General features: G+C 36.0%; 1 protein-coding gene across 4 annotated transcripts in view; it reads left to right on the top strand.

Annotated features, from left to right (window-relative positions):
- Positions 1–24457, top strand: part of TRMT9B (tRNA methyltransferase 9B (putative)) — a 102150-nt gene that overhangs the window by 2512 nt on the left and 75181 nt on the right. For 2 of the 4 annotated variants that reach the window (XM_085223108.1, XM_085223103.1), the window contains exon 2: positions 26–2524. The gene's annotated coding sequence lies outside the window, so the exon portion shown is untranslated. The remainder of the gene's footprint in view (positions 1–25; positions 2525–24457) is intronic. The other 2 variants (XM_085223104.1, XM_085223105.1) reach the window with 2 other exon arrangements.

The following is a 24457-nucleotide window of genomic DNA, read 5'->3' as shown; positions in this document are numbered from 1 at the left end:
AATAATCTTTAGTCAACGTTTTCAGAAATAACAGCACTGTAAACAAAATGAAGCAAAACCAATGCAGGCTGAGGGAGCAGGCAGTAGCAGGCAGTGGACCTGAAGCTTAATGCCTGGAAATCCAGAGCTGTGTCTGACAGTCTCTCTTGACGTACATCCCAAGAAAAAAGTAGCTAATCCAAGGAAAGTTGCTCTATCTCATCAGAAATGTGGTAATTGCTTTCCAGCTATTTTCCCTCTATTTCTTTAAAGGTAGTTACCTATCCAGCTGTTGTAAATTTTGCTAGGGTATGTACAGCAAAATGAAACTAGTTAGAGATTCAATTAGGTAAAATAATATTCATACTTTTTTAATTTTTAAACATTATTGTTCCTAAGAGTGAATTATTCTGCTAAGAGATTATTAACACCTTTTCTTAAAAAAAAAAAAAAAAAAAAAAAAAGCAAATATAAGAAAGAATATCAAGCTGTACTTAGGAAAATCTTGAACTTCTGAAAACCTTAGTGATCTTTGAATCACTTCAGATGTGGCTAAGGAATAAGGAATCCTTAGATGCAACTCAATTTTGTTTCAGTTTGTTCTTTGTTGCTTGGTGGACTTTTTGGAGCTTTTTTTTTTTTTTTTTTTTTTTTTTTTTTTGGCATGAGCTGCAACAAAGTTGCTTTTGCAGCTTGGCCTTCAATGTTAAGGTAAGCTTATCAGATCTAGACAGCTACAGCTATCTCTGGCATTTTTGTGCAGTACTGCGGTGTGGGTTTTTCAAGAAATTCTAACTCTCTTCTAACTAACTTCTGAAATAGGGCACTCAAAGTTATTTAATTACACTTACTAATTATGATAGCACTATCAAATAGAAAAAAGCTGCTACAGATAGGATAAATAGTAAGTATCCCATGAAAAATAAAAGGAAGGCAAAGCATAACAGACCTGAAAATACCAGCAAAAGACATATACAGATGCACAGAGAGAGAGAGTTTATTGGTGAGATCCAATAAGGGACTTGCATACCTAAAGCAAGCTTTAAGAGGAATTTAAGTACCGAGCTCCTTAAAAAGAGATCTAAGAAATCTCACACAGCTGTTGCCTGAGAAGATGCCTAAAGTCAGAAGACTTTTTAATTTATATCCCTTGAATGTCTAGGGTTTTAATTCTGCAGCAGCTGGAATAGTTCAGCACTTACTCTTCAACCAGTACAGTCTTCAACTGAATTGTCAAAGTGACTCTACTTTGTCAGTATTTTCAGGCCCCACTAAACACGCAATTGTATTCAGAGATTCTTAAAGTTAGGTGTATCTGGTTGCTTTTCACATTTATATGAAGGATGGTGAGATGGAGTAACTTTTTATTTAACAACCTATCTTCAATTACTTATCTGAGCTGGAAGATTCAGTTTGGTTCTGAGAGTTTTCAAACTTGTCTCATCTCTCCAAGTAACTTATCTAAAGTGTGACAGCATGAATTTAAATTGTATTGGGAGCATGAATTAGAAATGAGAATGTCACTTCCTGCTGAATGCTCTATTCTTTGGGATAAATCTCACACGTTATTTCTGTCCCTATAGACTTCGAATCCTTTTCTTCTCGATGGCACAACTTTAACGGGAACAAAGCAGAGCCATCTTTGTTTTTAATATCCTCTCTTCTTGGGTAGAATCACTTTTCTGACATATATTGATTTAAATCTTTTTGGTTTAACAAGGGCATGCAATGGCAATGGGTTGCTGTATGAGAGGTGTTTTTCTTCCTTCTGTTGCCTCAGCCATGATTTAACAGAACGGTAGCTGGATCCTACAGTTAGAGAGGACTGTGGAGAGGACACATCAGTGTCTTGTCCTGAGTTAAGTTTCTAAGGGCTTGCAGTAGCATTGCTGCCCTTCCTGCGGGCTGACGTTAGGTGACTCTGATGCATGGGGTGGTACCACCTCCTCATATGTACTAACTAGCATAGCTGGATATTTCATATGAATTTCTAAACTTTTATTGGGAAGGGAAAATAGAAAAAAAAAAATTGGAATTGCATAATTTTTATGTCCAGATAACTTATTCCTTGAGTGGTGCTGGGATTAAATGTATTCCCACCAAAAAATGATAATCATCACACTTAATTATTGATATGGGTGTGTATGTGTATGTTTTTATATATATTAGCATCAATTACTGTTGATGAGCAAGATTCAGTAATCTAATCTGATGATTATATTTTGAAGTTGTGAAAATATAGTGACTGCCTTGAAGACACCAATTTGATTTGCTTGTTTCCCTGTTCTCATGTTCATTTCATTTTTTCCCCTCATATGTGATATCCAGTATAGAGCTATAAAGGTATGCATTTCAAAAGATAGCAGAATTTTTCTATGCTTGCAGGACAATAAAATTCTAAATGTGATCAAGAAGTTTTTATTTTAGGCTTGTCTGGTTTGAAAACCTTGTTTAGCTCCAGGTATGATACAAGTAATGTTTGTCTTCTCTTTAGGAAGAGAATCCTTGGACTGATTGGACTTCTTCCTTCTGCTATTGTTGCCTGGTAGGAGATTCACTTAATCAGTAGATTAATAAAGTAGCTAAATTTGAAGTGGAAAAGCTTGTTTTTTTGCTCCTATCAATATACATTGACATATATTGTAACAATTCAAATTGTCATGACTTGATAGCTTTAAATTCTAAATTTAAAGAGATACAGAGCAATACACTGTGTAGTCATATTTATTCTTGATGTTCGAGTGCTTTTAATACAGAACTGCAAACTGAATAAACAGAACAAAAAGCAGAATAGTTAAAGTAGAACTAAAAAGGCTTTCAGTAAGGAAGAAATTGCTTTTACAAAAATGTTTCACTAAGAAAGTGTGCAAGACAAGTAACTCAGCCAGCATTTACTTTCAGTTTATCAGGATGTTTTCTGCCAGCTGAAAGTTACTGACTTAGGATTTTATTGAATGTACTAAAGTTTGTTTGTTTTTTTAGTATTAATGATTCACAGTGAAGAAAAAGGATAAGCTGATTATTTATAAATGAATATAGAGCAAAAATTCAAGATAATGATTGAGATTTGTGTTCTGTGCTACAATTTGATACTTAAACAATAATTGATTCTGATATCTTTTTAAATATTATCTGATATGTTTTTTGTTATATATACTTACATATGTTCTCTACTACATCCTTGTTAATTTGGGTGCTTTGCATCTACTTATGATCATCCTCTGAGATACTTAGTTTTGAATATATATTGTCAAATAAAGTTCTTTTGATTTTGAACAATTATTGACGTTCATTCTTATACCCTTAAAAAAAAAAACAAAAACAAGCGTTATGTTATATTTGTATTAAAAATACACCGGTGCTATACAAGATTTTTTTTTTCCATCTTAAGGGTGATACTTGATATCTCAAAAGGAAAAAAAAAAACTATCATTTTTGGGTAGTCAATAATAGTTGTGGAAGTAATTTCAGTCTATCTGTGTATTGATTTTAAGAAATGCACATAAAATTACTTTCAGCCTACTCACAGAGTGGCAAAAACCCCACATTTTTTATTACAACTGTATTGTATCTCACCTGGGATAGGGTATAAAATGAGACTGTCAAGTACCTCTACCTCCAGTGAAAGCTGATTGTGCTAGTTCTAGATAAATCATTGGGTTTTGAGATAGTTAATGATAAAGTAACCTGTCTCTGAAAATTGAAAAGCAGTTAATACAAGTACAAAATTTGGATTTACTTATTCTCTTTAGATTAACCGTTTAGGCTCAAAGGAGTATGCTCCTTGTCTTAAATATTTATCAACTATTTTTTTAATAGAGTTTACATGCATCTTTTTATTATCTAATGAGTGCCCCTTCTTCAGAAATTCTGTAATACTAGGCAACTGTTTGTAGTCAATGATAATAGAATATTCTTCAGAAACTGAATAGTACTCTTTATGGAATCTAGTGTTGTATGAAGAAAATGAGCTGGATGAAAATTGGTTAATTTAAACTTAAGGTGCAAAAAACATTTATTTAATTAAATGTCCTGTTTGGCAATAGTTTGCCCCTTAGCAGCAAGGTGGATTTTCTTGTTTATTTTGATTCTTTGGTATCCTCTTTCTGCTTTGACTTGTATCTCTTTTCTATGTCCTCCTTACTAGTTGAACATTAGTAGCATCACGCAGAACATTGTACACTGTAAGTTGGGTTATTACATACATTTTGTCAGTCGTTTGTACAATGTAGTGCAGGAAATGTTCTCCTCTATATCACTTCTGACAAAGGTGGTTGTTTGCAGGCTTGAATTCAGAGTCTATCTGTTTGTTGTTGGTTGGTTTTTTTTTTTTTTTTTTTTTTTTCCAACAGAGCACTGCATCATACAGCAGAAAAGTGAGCACGCTAAAATGAGTAAATGAAACATCAGCTGAGTAAAGAACATTTACTACTTCAGTTTTTCTCCTCCCTACCTTCTTGTGTTGTTTTTTGTTTTTTTTTTCTGCTGAATTTTGCAATGAGATAAAGCAATTTCTGGGCTCAGGTTGTTGCCCACAAATGATCAACGTGGAGACAAAAGAGCACTTCATTTCCTAACTAGATTCTATTCAGCAACAATATCAAAGAACACAAGTATTGTTTGTTTTTTTCCCAGTATATATTTGTGCAAATCTGTCTATGCGATGGTACAGAGTTTCAGTGATATGAATTGAGGCTGGTCACATTTTCTTAAAGGCATCTCTGTAGTGAAAGTAGCCCATCCAAAATGATCTTCATCGTATCTTCAGTCCTTGTCATACATTACATAAGCATTAAATTTTAGGGATCTCCCTTAAGGATCTACGTCCTTCGATTCCTGATCGTCTGCAAGTGATATCAAAACAGCTGAAAGATCGTGATACGCCCATGCGTGTGAGTGTATCTTTTAAAGCACATTGCTTGATATTTTATTGGTCTTTATACTTCTATCTCTAATTTTAAAAGAAAGAAAATCCTACCAAAAAATCCTGCAATCCTTTAAGTGAGCAACTTATCTTTTTGTTTTTCAGAGGTTTGTTGGCACTGTGTCCATTTTCTGTTTGCTTTTCTCTGAACTCCAGTTATGTTAGGTCATTACAGAAGAAATATTTAAAATCAAACATAATTGTAGTGTAACTACCAATATGTCATATTCACTTACAGTGTTTATGTAAATATTGTTTGGTGTTTCTATCACATTTCAATTTATTATCTTCCACAGAGTAATATCTGATGATTATGTACTTTACCGCGTCAGTATTTTCCCTCTATAATATTAGCCAGTTTGAGTAGGAATGCAGTGTAGCTTTGTTATAGTGTTTCCATTTAGTGAACTATTCTGAGAACAAGCCTGGGCAAAATACGAACCTAACAGGGCCACACTGCTTCTGTTACTTGAACTAACGCGTTACCTGAGCTACTTGTTCATTTATGCGAATGGTGTACCTTATCATCTCTTTTATTCTCAGCTCAGAAACAATTTAAAAAGTTTGTTCGTCTACAGCAGTAAAAAGAGATATATTGAAGATTTTACAAAACCTAAAACTGAACAGTATCAAGCTTTTTCCTTGCTAATCCCCTGCAGAAGTATAATTTTTGTGGTTTTTTTAATTGTACACTTTTGCAGTGTTTCTTCTAGGCCGTTGATTTTATATGCTGTATATGAAAGAAGACAAAGGAAAGAAAGGACTTCTTTTGAAGCAGGAATAAATAAGTTATATTCTTATACTTACCTTTTTTTTTTCCCCTGAAATTTTGAGAATCCAGTCAAGAAAACTTGGGTCATTTTAAGTATTTGTGGTTAACACACTGAAAGTTCAGACCTGTTTATGCAGGTAAATACTGCCTGAATAAAAAATGATTTTCAGAATCATACATTTTCCATGCTTATCATATACAGTTTTCAAAGAAGATCCCACACTGTATCCATGCAAACAGTAATTTAAAAGGATCATCAAATCCCAATTAAAATATTTGAATGTCAGTTGGGTTAATGTTTCATTAAATTAATTTTGTGTTAAAGTAACTGAATTAAAACAGTATCTTCAAGATGTGGATAGCTCTAATTTTGAATGAGTGGTAAGAGATGCACCTGTTCAGCCTACTGAAGCAATTTAAAACTAAATAATATGTTACCTCCATGCAGGTATTTCATTATTCACTGTTTTTCATGTATGTCTCTTCTAACAGCGCGTAATCACATTGTCTTTTCTGTAGGTCAGAAAAAGGATGATATTTTGCTAATGGTATTTAATGTCTCTTACCCAAATAACTATAGTGTTGTCATTATGGTTTAACTAATTACTTGTTTAATAGAAAGGACATTCAAGTTTCAGTTATCTGAAAATGGTGAGATAACTCAGGACTCACAAAAACATATCATACATGAAGTAACTATGCAAGTCTATTAGCACGTGCCTGCTGAGGAGCAAAGAGCAATGGCTTAGCTGACCAAGTGATGTATAAGTATCTTACTGTGATGCTTTATGCAAGCCAGCCTCCATAAGCATTAATCTTAATAAATCAGTTTTCTCTGTATTCCTACAGAAAGCTGGGATACACTGAATAAAATTTTTTCCATCTCTTTTAAAGCATAATATGTCTGATGCCTAGACAACAAGGAATCCATAATACCTAAATACGATACTATAGTGATAAATGTAGGCACTAGATTGAGGTTTCAGTCCTCCTGTAAAAACTGTTTTTGACTAAGAAGCAAATACAGCTAAGTTCTCACATTTAATCAACATATCTGTTCTCTGTTACAAATTAGATACTGTATTAGAGTATCTGAAAGCATCTTATAGCAGTTTTCTGAGTGCTCCTGTTAGATAAGTTAACATCAGTGTGTTTTTTGAATGGGAAACTGAAGTTTGTAGAAATTGGTTTTATTTTTTTTGTTGCTGTTGTTTTATTTTTTTTTTAATGCTGTACAGTAAATTTAGCAATAGCTTATTATTTGAGCTGCTGACATGTGCTAGAAGGTAGACTCTCATGTCTGGCAGTGGAACTCTGTTGACACAGGACTTACAGCATGTTCTGATTTCAGATTTGTAAGACACCTAGGGCTGGTATTATAGAGCCCTACCTCTCACTCACCGATTCCTGCTCTTCACTAAAAAGCTAAAAAAAGCTGACAAGCTGTTGTCATCATTTTCCTTTGTGATACATTGCAGCGTCTTGTGATGAAGTACTTGGTTTTGTCTTGGGGCTCTCAACCGTGAAGATTTGATGTAGGATTCAATGTGTCAACATTCATCACTCCTGTAATATTTCTTCCTCCCACTTGTACTGCTTTAAAACCTTAATTCCTTAGCCACAAATCTAAGCCAAAACAACACAGACTAGATGTAATTATTAATTCTTAATTGTAGAAATAAAAGATGCAGTATGATTTTATTTAAACATTTATTTAAAAATACTTTGGGATGTTTTTTGATACCTGTATTACCTTGATAAAATTGTAAGCAGAGTAATCTGATGTTTGCAGTACCAATGCTTGGGGACTAACAGACTTTCAGAATGCATGTTGTTTGCAACGTCATTAACAAGATTAATAGTCAGGCCAGTAATTGATTTCTACTTACACTACTGGGACTGAGCTGTTCCTATTCTCACTGAAATCACCTCTCTCCAGGCAATATGAGCAGTGATGTGCTATAGTAAAGCTGAAACAGATCTCTAGTCTTGATAATGTTTCATTTTAAGATAATGACTATCTTTCTTATGTCTCAGTAGAAAGCCATAATGCTTTTATCTGTTCTTACTGTAAATAATCTGGAATGACTGTTTTAAGCAATCTTGCTTAATGTAACAACTAATTATCATTGCTTTTAAATAAGCATTTTCATTTGTACAATATAATTGTCTTAAACATTCTAGTTACTTGATGTATTTGAAAATTGTGCATTTCAGTACACTGGGTTTTACTGTAGGTGCTATTGCTTTCACTACACATTTCATTTTTACAATTTTTGCATCATAACTACTAACATTAAAATATACTTACAATCAAAGTATTTACAGCTCTACACTGATGATCAGGCTCCCCATACCTGCGAGGACCCTGAACCTCTAGGTGTGGGTGAGAGGAGTGGATTCTGTCCCTCTGTAACAGTGGAACATGTCCAATACCTCCTCATGAAACTGAATGTGTATAAGTCCATGGAGCCAGATGACGTGCATTCAAGGGTTCTGACAGAAATGGCTGATGTGGTTGCTGAGTCCCTCCTGTGAGGAAGGGTTGAGGGAAGTGGGCTTGTTTAGCTCGGAGAAGACATTGGGGAGACTTCATTGTGGCCTTCCAATATTTGAAGGGAGCATATAAGCAGGAGGGGGAATGACTGTTTGCACAGGTTGATAGTGATAGGACAAAGGGGAATGGTATTAAACTAAGAGTAGATTAAGGTTAGATTTTAGGAGGAAGTTTTTCACTCAGAGGATGGTAATGCACTGGAACACGTTGCCCAAGATGGTTGTGGATACCCCATCCCAGGAAGCATTCAAGGCCAGGCTGGATATGGCTTTGGGCAGCCTGGTGGTTGGTGACCCTACACATAGCAGGGGGGTTGAACTAGATGATCATTGTGGGCCTTTTCAACCCAGGCCATTCTATGATAATGGGGGCTGCCTGTTGCAGTGAGCTGGCTGAGTTTATTCTGCAGCCAAGAAGTGCATGCAACACAGGCTTAAAGGCCAAACTGCATGTAGCATGGGATAACTGCTGTGTGGATCGCTAACTCCAGGACTATGTACGATGATCAAGATCACTATAGCTTAATACAGGTTAAAGGAAATAAATGTATCTTTTGAACTGCTCATAATATATTTGAGCTTTTCTCCTAAGAAAATGGTATTAGTTTCATTTGTAAGACTTGGCTATGCGTTCCTGTATACCTGCTTTACTTCATTCTGCAAACTTCCATCACCACTCAAAACATATGTATTGCTTTGAGAAGCTGCTGCTACTTCTCCTGTAGCAGATCCTGTACAAGTTTCTATTTGTTCCTTGGAGTTAGGAGCAGGGCTTATGCAAAACTCTCTGAAGATGCTTCAGACATGTTGTATGGGAAACTGCTAAATCACAGCCTGAACCTCTGATTGATTACCTGAGGTGAGCAATGAATCAACCACAGGAGCAAAGGTGAAGGCAATTTACCTGTGCTGCTGGAAGGGGTGGAGCCTGGCTCTACCTCTCCTACACCCATTTATGCTGACTACCAGTGGATCTCTTCTCGAGATCGCTCCTCTGGAGTTTTGCAGTGAGCCCAGGATATGGGTAAGCATTCTATCTATTCTCTTTTTGTTATTATAACCTGCTTAGCCAAGCTCTCTTGTTTATTTCATAATTATAATGTTTTTATATTCATTGATTATACACATGTCTATAAGGAAAAAGTTTTTTGCTATGAGGGTGGGGAGGCACTGGAACAGGTTTAGAGAAGTATTGGATGCCCTGTCCCTGGAGACATCAAGGTCAGGCTAGATGTGGCTCTGAGCAACCTGGTTGAACTGTAGGTGTCCCTCTCTGTTGATTGCAGGGGAGTGGAACTATATGACCTTTAAGCGTCCCTTCCCACTCAAACAATTCTATGGTTCTGTGCTCAAGAGCAGTTTGAAAGTTGTGAAGCAAATTTCATGATACAAATAAAAAAATCTGTTGTGATTTGTGGAAGGTAGCAAGCAGTGCTGAATGAAAGTAGAAGGATTTTTGTGATGCAGATTCATACACAAGCATGTATCCCTATTTTATTTTTTTATAGGCAATTATATTTCTGTGTAGATTCAACTCTCAGCATTTTCCATTTTGTATCATTACCTAACATAACATAAGAATTTTAGAGGGCTTGAAATGCCTATTCTGCTATGGAAGCTTCATTCTCTGGCCAGAAATACTTCCCATGATGCTGAAGAAAATACACGTTTCTCTAGCCAGATGTTATTTTTCTGCAGACTTGGCCCTTAGAAGGAGAACTTTGAATTTTGGCTAAAATTAGTAAAAGTGCTGACATGAAGATGCATTCAGTGCTTGGTAAACAAGTTTGAAACAATGTTTTAGATAAGATGAAGAGAGCAATGTAGTTCAAAATTGTTTTGCTTTCCCCTTAGAAAATTAACATTTAACAAACTGCTTAATATGTTAAAATACCCTTCAAGCAAGGAACTGAAGTCAATTCTGTTCGCATTAAATGGATAGTCCAGGATTTTAAGTAATTTTCTAACTACTTCTTATCACACAATGCATACCACAGGGAATATACATGTGTATGTAAGATAACTGCTCTTCCAGAAAAATAAAGACAAATGTAGAAACTACTGCAAATCTTTAAAATTTAGTCCTGTAAGTTCAGCAGTTAAAAAACAAAACAAAACACAGTTTTTAAGAGTTAATTGACAGAATTTCCTTTTCAGTGGAATGGTGTAGATATTAAAATTAACAAAAAATTAGTAACAGAAAAAGATTATTAAAAATTTTTTTTTTTCAATTATATGTAACTATTTTCATTAGGAATTAAAAAAAAGAAGAGCTAAATATTTCATCCCATTTGATTTGTTGTCAGAATTTGAATTTTGTGCGTACCACAGCATTTTTCCCATGCTTAAGCTGCGTAATCCCTATGGAAGCCAGCTGAGTTCTCAGTTACCAAAGCTTCGTTCATGTCAGAGATTGTGAGCATGTCAAGCAAGAGCATAGAATCTTTTGTGCTCACATAGAGAAGTGTTCCTGTAGTTGTACTTGCTTATTGGTGACTGACTTTTCTCCTTACATATCCTCTCCTTTGGAGACCTCCAGTAATATTGTGTCAGAATCAAAGGGGTTGAGAGAGCAACAGGAGTTCTTATGCTTTTTGTTCTTTTTGCTTGTCTCTTGCCTCATCTGGTATATCTGCTTAGGTGCTAGAACAGTGAAAATGCTGGGCATCGCCACTGGCTTCCAGTAGGTTTTTTACTAGAGAACTTTCCATTAAAAGCTGTTTTTGGGCATAAGCAAGGTAAGCAGTTGCCGAAGGTATGAGTCTGCTAGGAGAGTGTGTGTTATTTGGGTCATAACCTGTGCAGCAGTGTTGGCTTAGGGCAGAGTGGTTGGAAAGTTGTCTCACAGAAAAGGACCTATGGGTTCTGATTGGCAGCTGTCTGAACAAGAGCTAGCAGTGTGTCCAGGTAGCAAACAAGGCCAACAGCAGCCTGACCTGCATCAGAAATAGTGTGACAAAGGGGAGTGTGGAAGTGGTTGTACCCTTTTATGCAGTGCTGGTGAGACCACTTTGAATATTGTGTTTTTAGAGGCCTCTTGCTACGAGAATATTGAATTGCGTGACTGTGTGCAGAGAACAGAATGATTGGCTGAGGGAATGTGGATTCTTTAATCTGGAGAAGCAGAGTCTGAGGGAGATCTCATCGTTCTCTGGAAGTACTCTCTGAAAGGAGTTTACAGTGAGGAGGGTGTCAGTCTCATTTCTCAGGTGACAAGTAGTAGAAAACAGCCTCATGTTGCATTTCAGTAAATTTAGATTTGAAGTCGTGATGAATTTCTTCACAGAGGGCGGCAGTCAAGCATTGATGTGAGCTTCAGAGGGAAGTGATGGAGTAGGTAACATAGCTTAGTGATGAGACTCAGTAAAGTCAAGTTGATGGCTGGACTTGATCTTGAAGGTCTTTTCCAACCTAGATGATTCTGTGATCTGTGCTGGAGTTGGAGGAGTGTGTGCAGCATGCAGCCCCCTTTTCTTGTTGCTTTGCTTATATTGAAGCAGGAATTTTAGGGAGCACAAAATGATAGTTGCTAGCAGACTTGTCGGTAGTTCTTCCCTGACACTAATTTTAAGCTGTTCTAAGAAAACCACACAATAATCCATTTTAAAGTGCACAGAAAGTAGTAATTCCATAGTGTATTGTTTTGGCTTCTTGCAATTTGTCGTTCAGAGCTTTTTTTATTCTGTTGTCACATCAGCAACCCTTAATTATTACAAAGGATATAAATGTAAATTACACATACAAAACAAAAAACAAAAAAAACTAACAAACAAAAAGAAAACCCAGATACTAGCAGCATCACCAATGAATAGCTCCAGTTGTGCAGTCAGCACGTAAAAATATTTTGAGTACTAATGAGACAGATTTTGGTATCTTTGAAGCCTGTAAAAAAATTCCATTGCCTTCATGAGGCTAGGGATTTGATCTATTTAGTTATACATCTGACATAAATATAAGCTAAAGCAAATGGAATAGGCTAGTTGTATGTCTAAGCTTTCTATAAAAACAAAGCTTATAGTAATGGGAAGCTCATGTTACTGTTGTGCCCAAACATCAGGCAGCAATCTCTGGTCTGCTTTATGCAGAGTGTAACAGTTACTGTGTGCTAACTATGTGAGTTACTTGCTGGCATGATGATCCATCTGTTTGGCTGGAAGCAAGAGCTGTGAAGCTTAACTATTTTCCTGTAGAAAGACTTTTAAACGTGTGGAAGCAGCCTGCAAGCGCTCAGCTGAGTAATGGGCCCTTTCATGACAAGCTATACTTCGTACTTTGCTGTACACATAGATTTCTTTTGATTTCTGATGTTTGAGAATGGAAAATATTCTCCTGTTTGATAAATCAAACTTTGTTTCCAAAATAAGCATTTAAATAATTGACTAAACATATTTGCTCACTGAAGGGATAGTTTCATGAGAAGAGGATTAAAATTCTTGGAAAATCAACAGGGCAGCTACAAGTGTCAGGTGATTATATGGCCTTATGTAAGTCCAGTGTTTGGTGTCTAGCCAAGTATTTCTAAAACTTATAGGGCAACTTCTGTTCATATTCAGGCCAGCATAAATCTGAAAGCACTTCAAAAAATCAGAGAGCGTGTTTGCACTTATGTTAGAGCTGTTTTTGGAAAAGAATATAATGTATTTGTTGCAAGAAATGTCCTTACCAGGAATTTTCTACATGGGACTTAAAAGAAATTAATTTTACTCCCCCCGTTCCTGTTGATCCCCTTTACTGTATGGGTCAAGCCATCCTTATGGCTCGATTTTTGTCTTAATCATATCAAATATATAGTGGTTGTCTGATATTCAGTCAGTACAGTGGGTGGGTGGGGCGGTTAGTTGGTACATTAAATATTTGTTTTACAGCCTGGAAATGTAGCATCATAAAATAATTCTGTTAGTTTTTTTTTTTTTTTCCTTGGCGAAAAGTTGTTGAAACTAACTGTGAGAAAGTCTTTGTAAATTTTTTTAGGGTAGATTTTTTTCTTCAGTGCCACTTTTGAAGTGAATCATCTTAAATAGAACATTTATTCCTATGGTTGAGTAGGTTTTTAAACGTGTAATAATCTTTCAAATACTGTTTTTTTTCCAAGATAGTATCTGAAATAAAGTATTTTCTTGCACATCTACTCTTTTTATCTCTTGCTTAGTTTTTCTGCAGTTTATATCAAGCTGCTCCTACATTTCAGGTTTGAAACATCCTTAAATTTGGTGAGAGACATAGTATTGTTGAATAATTCTCTTTGACTCATGGAAATATTTACATATGTAGAATTGGAAAAGCAAGGTCTTACTCCAAGCAATGTTCTCTTAATGTGCTGAAGATGCCTGGCTAAATCTGGTGAATACTAATTAGGTAGAATTTGTGAGTCCGTCAGTCAGTCTTAGAGAAATTTTCCTGATCGCATACTGAATGTATCCAAAGCAAGATAGTAGATATAGTGAGTTCAACAATTGTTTTCAGGATTATTTTTCTATTAAAAGAGATTTATGATCTGATGTACAAACAGAAGCATAAAATGTTTCCAGATGACATCTTCCATTTTATTGTCACAGATCTCAGGAAAGGAAGTCAGAATTTGCAAGAATGCATTAGGAAATGTGTTAGCCTTTACTCAAAGCAGGAATTTGGGCATCAGAAAAGTACTGGAATGCTAGCTAGGCTTTGTTCATTGTCCGCACTAGGCTTTTAGCACGCTAGTTGCCTACCACAGTACCAGATGAATCATGAAAAACAGACAATTCTATTCGAGGGAAAAATATAGAATATGAACCCTTGCTGAGACAATCCAAATGCCATCTGTATGTTTTTTTCTGATGAATAGCTTTATCATATGTTTTTGTGCTGAGTAAACTATTTTCACATGTCTACCTGTCTACTCCAGCACATTATTTTGCAAATGATGAAGCACAAATTGCAGGACGATCTTTGCAATGTGAATTCATAGTAACTGTTGGATGAGGCATATAGGAGTGTTATGCAAGAACATTTCAGAGAAGAATTGAGAGATAATAAAGGGAAGAATTAAGATGTTAAGGTATACCGAATGTTTTATGGGAACCTTTACATCTAACCTACTTTCAGTAAGAAAAGTAGCCTTATTTGTTTACAGCATTTGAGTAATATGTATATTCTCTTCTTCTAGTAAGAACTTCTCAATCTATGTATGATCTCTATGAAACATAAGTATACTTTATCATAATAAAGCAGTAATCATAATTAAGCTATTTTTTCAAAGATTTTCATATTACCAAGGCCTAGAGATGCATATTCTCAAAAAGCATCATTACTTCAGGTGTAGTAACTTACATTTTTCCTCTGAGTGATGTTTCTTTCTGCTTAAAAAAAAAAAAAAAAAACTATTCATGATTTTCCTGCATGCTGTAGAAAACTATAAGCCAATGTTTCGATGCCTAAAGCCTCGCTGCAAATCCAGTTTCTGTACTTCATGCTTATGCCCTGAGAGAAGCTCTGTGAGAAGAAAATAATCACAGGAAAATTTCAGGTTTTTATGTACACTAAATGAAAGTTGTTTATAGCAACAGAAAATAAATACAGCCAGAGTTCACATTGAGCACAATGATGGAAACAAAATGATGTATTTGGTAACAATCCTTCCTGATCTTCGTGATGTTAGGTGTTTCTTGCTTCTCCTGCACAGCCCTTTTTAGTACTATTGCTTTCAAAAACAGAAGGTATCAAATGGTATTTGCACATTTTCACTTCATAACACTGTTAAGCAGAATACTGAAAAATTCTGCCTCTACAAAGCAATAAAAGTAAGATTTACTATGCAGAATACCTATGTTTCAAAATATGTTACATCACATAATACAATGGTACAGATACAAAGACCAGTAAAGACAAAAATTATTTCCACTGACTTTCATATGTAAGTCTCTCTATCTCAAAACATCCAAGCCGCAGTTTTTCAGTCTCTCAGTTCAACTCATGCATTATTTACTGTGAAGAATTCATTATACAGCTTTCAGCAATAGTGCAAAAGGACTATCTGAAATTGCATTGGTGCAACCTGATTAAATTTTTGAAGATGCAGCTAGGACTTTCATAGAATCCCAGAATCATAGAATGGTTTGGGTTAGAAGAGACCTTTAAGATCATCTACTCCCGCCCCCCAGTATAGGAAGGGATTCCTCCTGCTAGGGATTTGATTATGCTTGTATCAGTACGTACAGGAAACTGTTGACTAAAAGTTACACTTCTTTTTATTATTCCTTTCAGATCTTGCAATTTTTTTCCTGTATCTTTCATCTCAAAATATATTTAGTAAATAATTTATGAAGCACTGGATGTACTTTGCCCTGCTTTTGTGTGGTCAAAGCTGATCTGTGGCTGCATTGTGTCTTCATATGGCAAGAAGAACAATGTCTAATTGATATTCTTGTGCAAATCTTTGAGAGGGAAAAACAAAATCTTTGAATGATATTCACCTCTTGATGTTGGAATTCATTAAAAGTTGCCCAATTTTTCAGAATGAGCATGTCTCTCATGCTGCTTTCTGAAACATTATTTTAGTGGTAATATCCTAATTGTGATTAGAGTTTATTATGTCGCTTTCTGCCACACGTGCTAGCTTCTTTAGTTAGATACATGATGAACTATTTAACTGTGAAAAATAAGTAAGCAATGAACAAGAACAAGATTACAAATTGTAAATTTAAAATGTATAGAAATTTGAACAACTTGAAATGTAATCAGATAACAAGCAGAGCTGACAATATTTTAGCATTTCAGACTCATACTGCAGTGTTTTGTGTCTTGGGAAGAGGAAACTTTCTAAAAACATTTCCTGATACTATCTGCCTATACTAAACTGCTAAGTGATTTACTGAGTGTTTTCAAGGCTTGGTAATTGTACAGTTCTTCAATAATAATATATCACTATTTTTTATCTGGAATGAAATTACTGTGGAAATTATTTCTCTTGGTATTTTCTTGGAATCAGTAATATTTATTTTTTTCTAATGACATGAAGGTTATTTAAATGTTTTTAATTTTTTTTGAAGATCTGAAATCATTTCTGCTTCGTTTCTTTGTCTTTCAGAAAGACCTTTATATTTAGCAGTAGCAGTACTTTTTCCGTGTCATTCCTTGCCCTATTAGTGACGTCATTCGCTCTGCTTTGCTAAGAGTAACCACCTTTTTCTTTCACATTGCCTAATTTTTAGGCAACTGGGATCAGTTTGTTTAAACTTGCCCTTATCCTGAAACTTATGTTTCTATTTCAAATCTGAAAAAATAATTGTGTACCTTTTTTTTTTTTTTCCCTAACTACGTCACGTGGTCTTTTAGAAGATGATACTTTCCAACAAACCTTACCTTATTTACCTCAAGTAATTTGCATTCACCAATCCTTGGGTGAAACATAAATGTGTCTGAAAAAGCAATGTGACTAAAAGAACTAGTTAAGAGTTGGTCTGAATTCTCTGTTAAACTTAGAGGATGAGTGGGAGTTTATATCCAGTAGCTCTCTTCTATACAGTTATGGGAGACAAGTTTTGGTGGAAAAAAAAAAAAAAGTTCAAGACAATGTAAAAGGCATCAATAAGAATTCATAGTTTGGGTTTGCTGTTAATTCTCCAAAATATCTACCACGTTGTTGACAGAGAGTAGCTTTCAGAGAAGAACTGATCTCAGTCATCATACTTACATAGGAATATATATTTTTAAATAAGGGATTTGTTGATTTTTTTTTTTTTTTTTTTTCAGTCCTCTGATGGCCTCAGTTGTTCTCATAACCTTTGTAACATTTGATTAAGAAGTGCTACACAGAAGAAAGTCTACGTGTTTATGAAACTTAGTTTACTTGTAATAGAAATTTAAAATGTGGCTGATGCTTCCCAAATCGTGTTACTGGATTATGTTACAACATGAGAAAATTGACACACAACAGTAAAACAAAGCAGAACAAATATGCAAATAAGTATTCCCAAAACTCAGATTACAATTTATGATACATAAGCTTTGCTAATTTCCCAGAAAAGGATGTTGTTCCTTTTTCACATCATGAGTGCATGAGTCTGTATATCACATGCCTCTGTAAATAAGTGTCTTTGCAGATGTTTTCTCTTTGTTGAAAATACTTTTGCTCCCCTCAGGCCATGCAACACTATTAAATGAAACTATGACTTTCCTTGCTTACTACAGAAAATGCTTAGAACACTGTGGCAGGCATTCCACATAGCAGGGATAACTTTTTAATATCCATTTTAAGAACTATCTAAAGATTATTTCAGAAGTCTAACACATGTATTTTGTCTGATATAGCTTTTTATTATCAATTTTAAGAACTTCTTATAGTTTATTTCAGTGCTATATCTTGTTAATCAAAAACATTGGATAATTTCATTGGTAGTGATGTATCAGATGGTACCTTAAATATTGTTAATTCCATTGCCTGCTATATGGTCTGCATCCCTTAGGATAATTTCATTACTATCCTAATAACTATTTAATTCTTTGCCAAGCCTGTCTATACATCCTGTCTCTGCAATTCCTGTTTCTTTAATTTTGCAGTTCAGATTTACAGTTCTTGCTAATTTGAAGTATTATCTTGTCAACATTATCTGAGTTAGTCCATCTATTAAAGACTATTCTTCAACAGGCAGAATAAATACAATCACAAAACTAGAGGATTTGTGAAGCTCAAAATGAAGGAGGAAAAGATGAATGAATGAAAAGTCAGGAGTTACTGTGCAGTATAGGAAAAAAAAAAACTTAAATAACAATAAACTGATATATTCCCACTTATTTTATATTTTAACCTGAGAGAATTCATTATTCCTATCTTTTATGGTGAAATATTGAGATCACTTGGAAACTTGACAATTATTAAAGAATAATAATGGCTTTCATTTGGATGACCTGTTCAAATGTCGTACCTGCTGAATTCTGCGTAGTAAAATTTAGCTATATTTTATTAAGTAAAATGTTACAATTTAGCTCTGCTGATTAAATTTGTACCTGGAGCGTTAAATACTACAATCCTAAAATATCTTTGCTTTCCAGTCCAGGTTAGCCTGTACTGATGCTAGCTAAAATTAAGCAGTTTTCATTTAAGTACAGCTATCTGGCCTTAGCATACACTATAAATTACTTTGGACTCTTTCTGAAGAAATGCTCTTTGGCATAGTTTCCATATTAGAACAGTATAGGGAAATTAGGTACAAAACCGCAAGAGGTGATAGAGAGCTCTAAAGGATAGCTTTATGTTTTGTTAATGTCTGTGAAACCTTTTCTTACATGATAGAATGGAAAAGATATAAGAACACATTGTAAAGTTGCAAAGGTAGTACCATAACAAGCTCTTTCCAGCCACTCCTTTGTGCAGCGGCAAAGAATATAGATGCCTTTTGCAAAGAAATAACCAAGGGTGTTATGTCGTCATACAGCATTCAATTCTGGTCTATAGTCTTAGTTTGAACCAGCATGGGGGAAGGAAGGAATGTTAGGCATGTATTTAGTTTTGATAAGTTATTAGTGTTCATGCAACACTGATATCCTTCAGACACTCCGTAGGGCTGGAATGCAGTAGTTTTGCTGTCAGGAAATTTATTTTGGATGAGCCTGTGCTAATGATTGTGATTTTTCACCATTTTAATCGTGCCACTACAGTACCTCCTGTAGTGAGCTGCATTACAACCTTACTGCCACATGCTGTGACTCAAACACTTTTCACATGTGAATTTACTTTCTGTATCTATAGTAACTAACAGCTGACACTTTCACTAAGTGCTGTGCATAGGTTGAAGGTACATGACTGTTATTATTGTCTACTTTACAACTTATGCCAGAAGGCAATAGTGTATAGTACCTAAATTAGCTTGAAATAAAATAGTTCATGATCTGAAGTGCTTGAGCTGTGGGAGCAGATATGCTCAAGAGGCTTAATTCACCCTGTCAGAATTAAACTTCAAAATATCTAGAGATACCTTTGTGCATCATAGTTTAACCTTTTTGATCTGTGTACAGATAAACTAGAGTGGCTGAGTGGGCTGTTGTGTCCCCAGCTCTTATCACTTCCCTGTGTGCTAGATATGCCTTTTAGTTGGTGATACAGCAGTGACTGGGAGAATTCATATTCTTATCAAAACTTGACTTCTAATTAAAATACTCAACTTATAACAGGTGTCCTCCTCTGCTGAACTGCTTCTGTTCAACTCATAAATATTATTTTGCACATTATGTATATAGCACTAAATGTAATGACAATTACATATAAGTCACTCTGAAAGTAATGCCTCCTACTTATTTCCTTAGAAACTACAGTAGATGCAAAGAGCACAATAACACTATTTGATAGAGCAAACTCTCAGCTACAGAAAAGTAATGTTCAGTGTAGTCACCACTGTTAGCTATGCATTTTCACCAGCAACAAACAAGAGCCTGCATACTATGCTCATAAAAATTTGCATAGCTGTCCAGAATGGGACTTGTCTTTCATGTCGCTGTCACCACTGCTGAAATGCACTACCCACTGCCTCTCTATGCTGACATTCACTACTCAGTCCCCATAAATGTTCAGCAAGTGCTGATGAATGTCAGTGGGTGCCATTTTTTTTCTGCACAAAAGTATTCAGTGACACACCTTTGCTTCATACACGCTTTCATGTCAGTCATCACTTTGTCAGACTGCCGCTCTGCTGCCATAGTTTTATGACTGCTAAATTCCCTGTAGAACAGTTTCTTAATGATAAATCTAAAGAATTTGGTTTGAAAGGAAAAGCTGCAAATAAAGTATCAGAAAGCAAAGTGATGAGATTTTATTTCTAAGTAGCCTACTTCAAAACTTGTTGACCTGTCAATGTCTGGCTTGTGCTACTATACCCATTCCCTTCCACCCAGCTGTGATGGTTTAGGGGCTGTTGCAGCTGTTCATTTCCTCTTGATTTTTGTCCAACTTCTCCTTTGGTTTGGGGCTAGAACATGAATGGGCTTGGGAATAAAAACTGGGGGGAAATTACTGCTACTGTAATCAGTATTACTCTGATGATATCTTTATATCAGCCTTATCACATGATAGTAATTATGAAGAAAATCTGTTTCTCATGTTTCCTGTCATCCTCTCTTAGGGCATAAGTTAGGTTCCATACAGTTTCTTCAGGCATATGTTGAGAACTGTCATAATGTAAAATATTTTGTTGCCTTGTAAATGGACAGTTTCAGAAGAACTCTCCTTCTGTTATTCTTAAGTCAAACTTAAATTAATTTTACATTGCTTTTTAAATACAGTGGTTTTAAAACTGTTGTTGACAGCTTGACCTGAGATTGGCACTCCAGAATGAGTTAAATCTGAGTTTCAGAACAGGACAGTATGTTCTATGTCACACTGAAAATTAAAAACAGCTCCAGACACTGAAAGTTCCTGCCAGACTACATAGTATGTATTAAATCATTCACCCTTTATCTTGATACTTTGCTGCAGTGGTGCTTTGCTGTGTTCTGCCCTGTGTTGAGATAGTTAAAGATTTGTCCTCGCAAGAGAAAGTAATTAGGCTGAACAGAGTCACTGAGGCACTGTAAAATAGGCAAACAAAGCAATGGGAGGGAAATCCACAGTTTTTCTAATCCATTTATGTGATCTTCAGCTTTCCATCTCTATTTTTAAGAAGAGAGCACCTCATCACCCGTACACACAATGTGCATATGTGCAAGTTTTCCTATGCAAATCACTTTAGAACTTCTGAAGTGTCAAGATTCATTGCACCTCTAAATATATTAATTGTGAAATTCCTTTTGACTATTTGAAATTGGTCTCCACCAAAACATCCACAAGTAATGATGGTTAGTTTTTGTTGTCGTTGTAAAATAGCAGATGAAAAATGATCAGACAAGTACTGCAATATTTTTGCCGTAATTATTCCTTTTACCTGATAAATGATAAAGTAGGGTTTCAGTTTATAGTACATTAGTTGCTTGGCTGCAAAACCTGCTTGTACAGATAAACCTTGGTTAGTTTGTTCCTCCTTACTGCCCACAAAATTCCTTAGATGCTATTAACTATAGGGTAAGAGTTACATAAGGTATAACAGCTGTCCTTTTAGAAATTCATACTTTAGATTTTGTACAGATAAAATTTTGGATTTAAGATATCAAGTATTTGTCTATTTTTCAAAGTTGCCAGAACTCAGAACATAAAATTCACAATTCTCAAAGGCTTGATGACAAGGCATAAATGTAAAGCAAAGAGGCAAGAAAACACAATTCTGCAAATTGAAAGCTCCTAGCTCCTCCCAAAGTTTAGCTGCATTCCTATCAGACCTGTGAAGCAAGCTGAGGGAATTTCCTTCCTCTAGGCACTAGGCAGCAGTTTTCAAGTCAGATTGCTCCACAATACCTGCAGAAACTTGGTGAAAACAGCAGATTGTATCTTGCCTGGGGATTGTAGCTTGCTGCCTGAAAGGATGGTGGTGACAGTCTGTTCCCTATTAAAAATGTAGTAGTGCAGCGTATGACTTACATAATCATCCACTATGTGGACTGTAATAGAGCTCAGGGACAATACCCCTAGGGTTTATCTAAAAAGTATCTGAAGAACAAATATTGCTCATCAATGTTGCTTTTTCATTCACCTTTCTATGTCAAATATACAAGTTGAAAAGCATATATTCTGACAACTTATCCCCCTTGCACTTGTGATTGCACTAACTTTTACTTGAAAAAAAAAATATATTTCTAGTCTTCATAGAGTAGATGTTCTTTGCTATGTAGGTGCATTGCTGGCTGATGGTTAGCTTTTATCCACTCCAAGGGCCATCTCTGCAGAACTGCTTTCCAACTGGTCAGCCCTCAGTGTATTCCAGTACCTGGAGTTGTTCCTCTCCAGGTTCAGGGTTTCACATTCCCCATATTTAAGTCCACTGGAATGACAACATAATCATGTAGTGCACCAGCCACTCCTTCTGGTATATGTGATCTTGCTCAGGAGTACTCCATCACATTGCCTAGTTCATTAATAAAGGTGTTCATATTAGCCCAACTGTCAACCTCTGGGTTATACCACTAACATCTAGCTGGACTTTGATTCAACCTTTCTTGCTGTGTAATTATATTAGCTTGTCTGTGAGGATGTTATGGGTCAGCTGTGCTAAAGTCGACGTAAACATCATTAGCTGCTTTCCCTTCGCCCAGTAAGTTAGTCAGTTCTCGGTTACATGTATCGGATTGGCTTGGCATGATTTCCCCTTTGTAAATGCATGCTGACTACTCCCTATCATCTTATCCTTTATGGTTTTGGATCAGTACTGGGACTAGAATTCCTTAGCATCTTCATTAGTGACATCAACAGTGAGGTTGAGTGCACCCTCAGCTAGTTTATGAATGACACCAGGCTGTCAACACACCCAAGGGATGAGCTGCCATCCAAAGAGACCTAGATAGATATGAGAAGTGGGCCCAGGTGAGCATCATGAGGTTTAACAATTCAACTGCAAGGCCTTACATCTGGGTAGTGGCAACTATCAAGACAAGCTGCCAAAAAGCTCTTGGGTATACAGATGGATGGCAAGCTAGATATGAGCCAGCAGTGTGCCCTTACAGTACAGAAAGCCAACTGTATCTTGGACTGCATCAAAAGAAGGGTGGTCAGTGGGTTGAGGTAGGTGATCCTGCCCCTTTGTTCTTTACTGGTGATTCCTCACCTGGATTACTGCATCCTCTTGTAGAGTCCTTGGTATAGGAGAGACATAGGCTTCTTGGAGCATGTCCAGAGGGGGGGCCACAAAAATGATCAAAGTGATGGGACACAAGCTGACAGAGCTGGGGCTGTTCAGCCTGGAGAAGAGAAGGCTCTGGGGAAACCTAGTAGCTGCCTTTCAGTATCTAACGGAGGACCGTGAGGAAGAAGGAGACAGATTCTAGCAGGGTCTGTTGTGATAAGACAAGGGTATAATGAAGAAGCTTTTTACTATAATTGTGCTGAGGTACTGCAACAGGTTGCCCAGGGAGGTGGTGGATGCCCTGTCCTTGGAGACATTTGTGTTCAGGGTGGATGGGGCTCTGAGCAACCTGGTCTAGCTCTAGATGTTCGTTGCAGGGGAGTTGGACTAGATGACCTTTAAGAGTTCCTTCCAAATCAAATGATTATACAATCTATGAAATGGTTTCCTCTATCACATTCCTAGGGCTGTGAATTGTTACTATGTAGCTCACCTGCAGTTGCAAAGCTCAGTTAATAGGTTTGATAGGTAAGTGGTCCCATATGTTTTATTTTAGAATCACCTAAATTCTGAAATTTCCAGTGTCTGAATTTTTACAAAATATCTCTGAGTAAATTTCATGGAGGCTAAATTGAAATTTATCTTGCAGCCAGGGAATGGGAGGATGGAGAGAAGATGAATAAGTAAAAATTCTGCAGAGTATATTGCAAGCAATGAGGCTTAGAGGGACTGAGGAAAGAATTTGTTTGGGAATCATACAAACACATTATGCTTGGAATGAATGCAAGACTGTTTTTCCATTTGCATAGAGTCTTCTCCTGTAAGAGCAATGCCACGCTGCTGTCAGAAGGATGTTAAGCATTCCTAGTTAATGCTTAATTGGTTTTTATTTATGTATTTATCTTTGAGTAACAAAACACTGAAGGGTGACACAAAACCAATGGCTATACAAAGCTATGGGTAGACTGCATAAGACTTTGTTCTTTGAAATTATTTACTTCTACTTTGGTTTATCAAGAGTATGGATAGACCACAGGAATGTGGGTGGCTATTTCTATTCAGTGGGACAGCTCCTTACCAGGAGTGGATCTGGAGGGCATGCTGTTGGTTCTGTGTGGGTAGCTGACATATTGACTACCAGAGAAAGAAATTGAAAATCTCTCTGAGGATGACTCAAAGCAATGCTTGCTCTGATAGATAATTCTCATTTGCTTGCTAATCAAGGAGGACAAAGTAATTAATGCAGCATAGATACTTGTGAGCTGTTTTTTTCCTTCAATCTTTCCTTCAAATCTTTCTTCTCTTTTTAGATATGAGGAAATCAGACAAGAATCTAGGTAGGCAAAATGGAAATAGTGCATAGGTAATGCTGTTCTATTGTTTTTATCTACTGAATATACTAAAAAGTTGTGATTCTAAGTAGCATCTGTAAAATCCGATGTCATGTGTCACCTGAGACTGCTAGTTTGTTGTCAGTCTCTGTACGAAACTCCGTGCTTAACAGAAAATGCCTGAAACACAGTCTGGTTTAACTACTTATATTTGTGC

The sequence above is a fragment of the Meleagris gallopavo genome, chromosome 4 (assembly GCF_905368555.1).
Source record: "Meleagris gallopavo chromosome 4, MGAL_WU_HG_1.1, whole genome shotgun sequence".
NCBI lineage: Eukaryota > Metazoa > Chordata > Aves > Galliformes > Phasianidae > Meleagris > Meleagris gallopavo.
The sequence above is the reverse complement of the archived record's forward strand: the minus strand, read 5'-3'. Positions and strand labels throughout refer to the sequence as shown.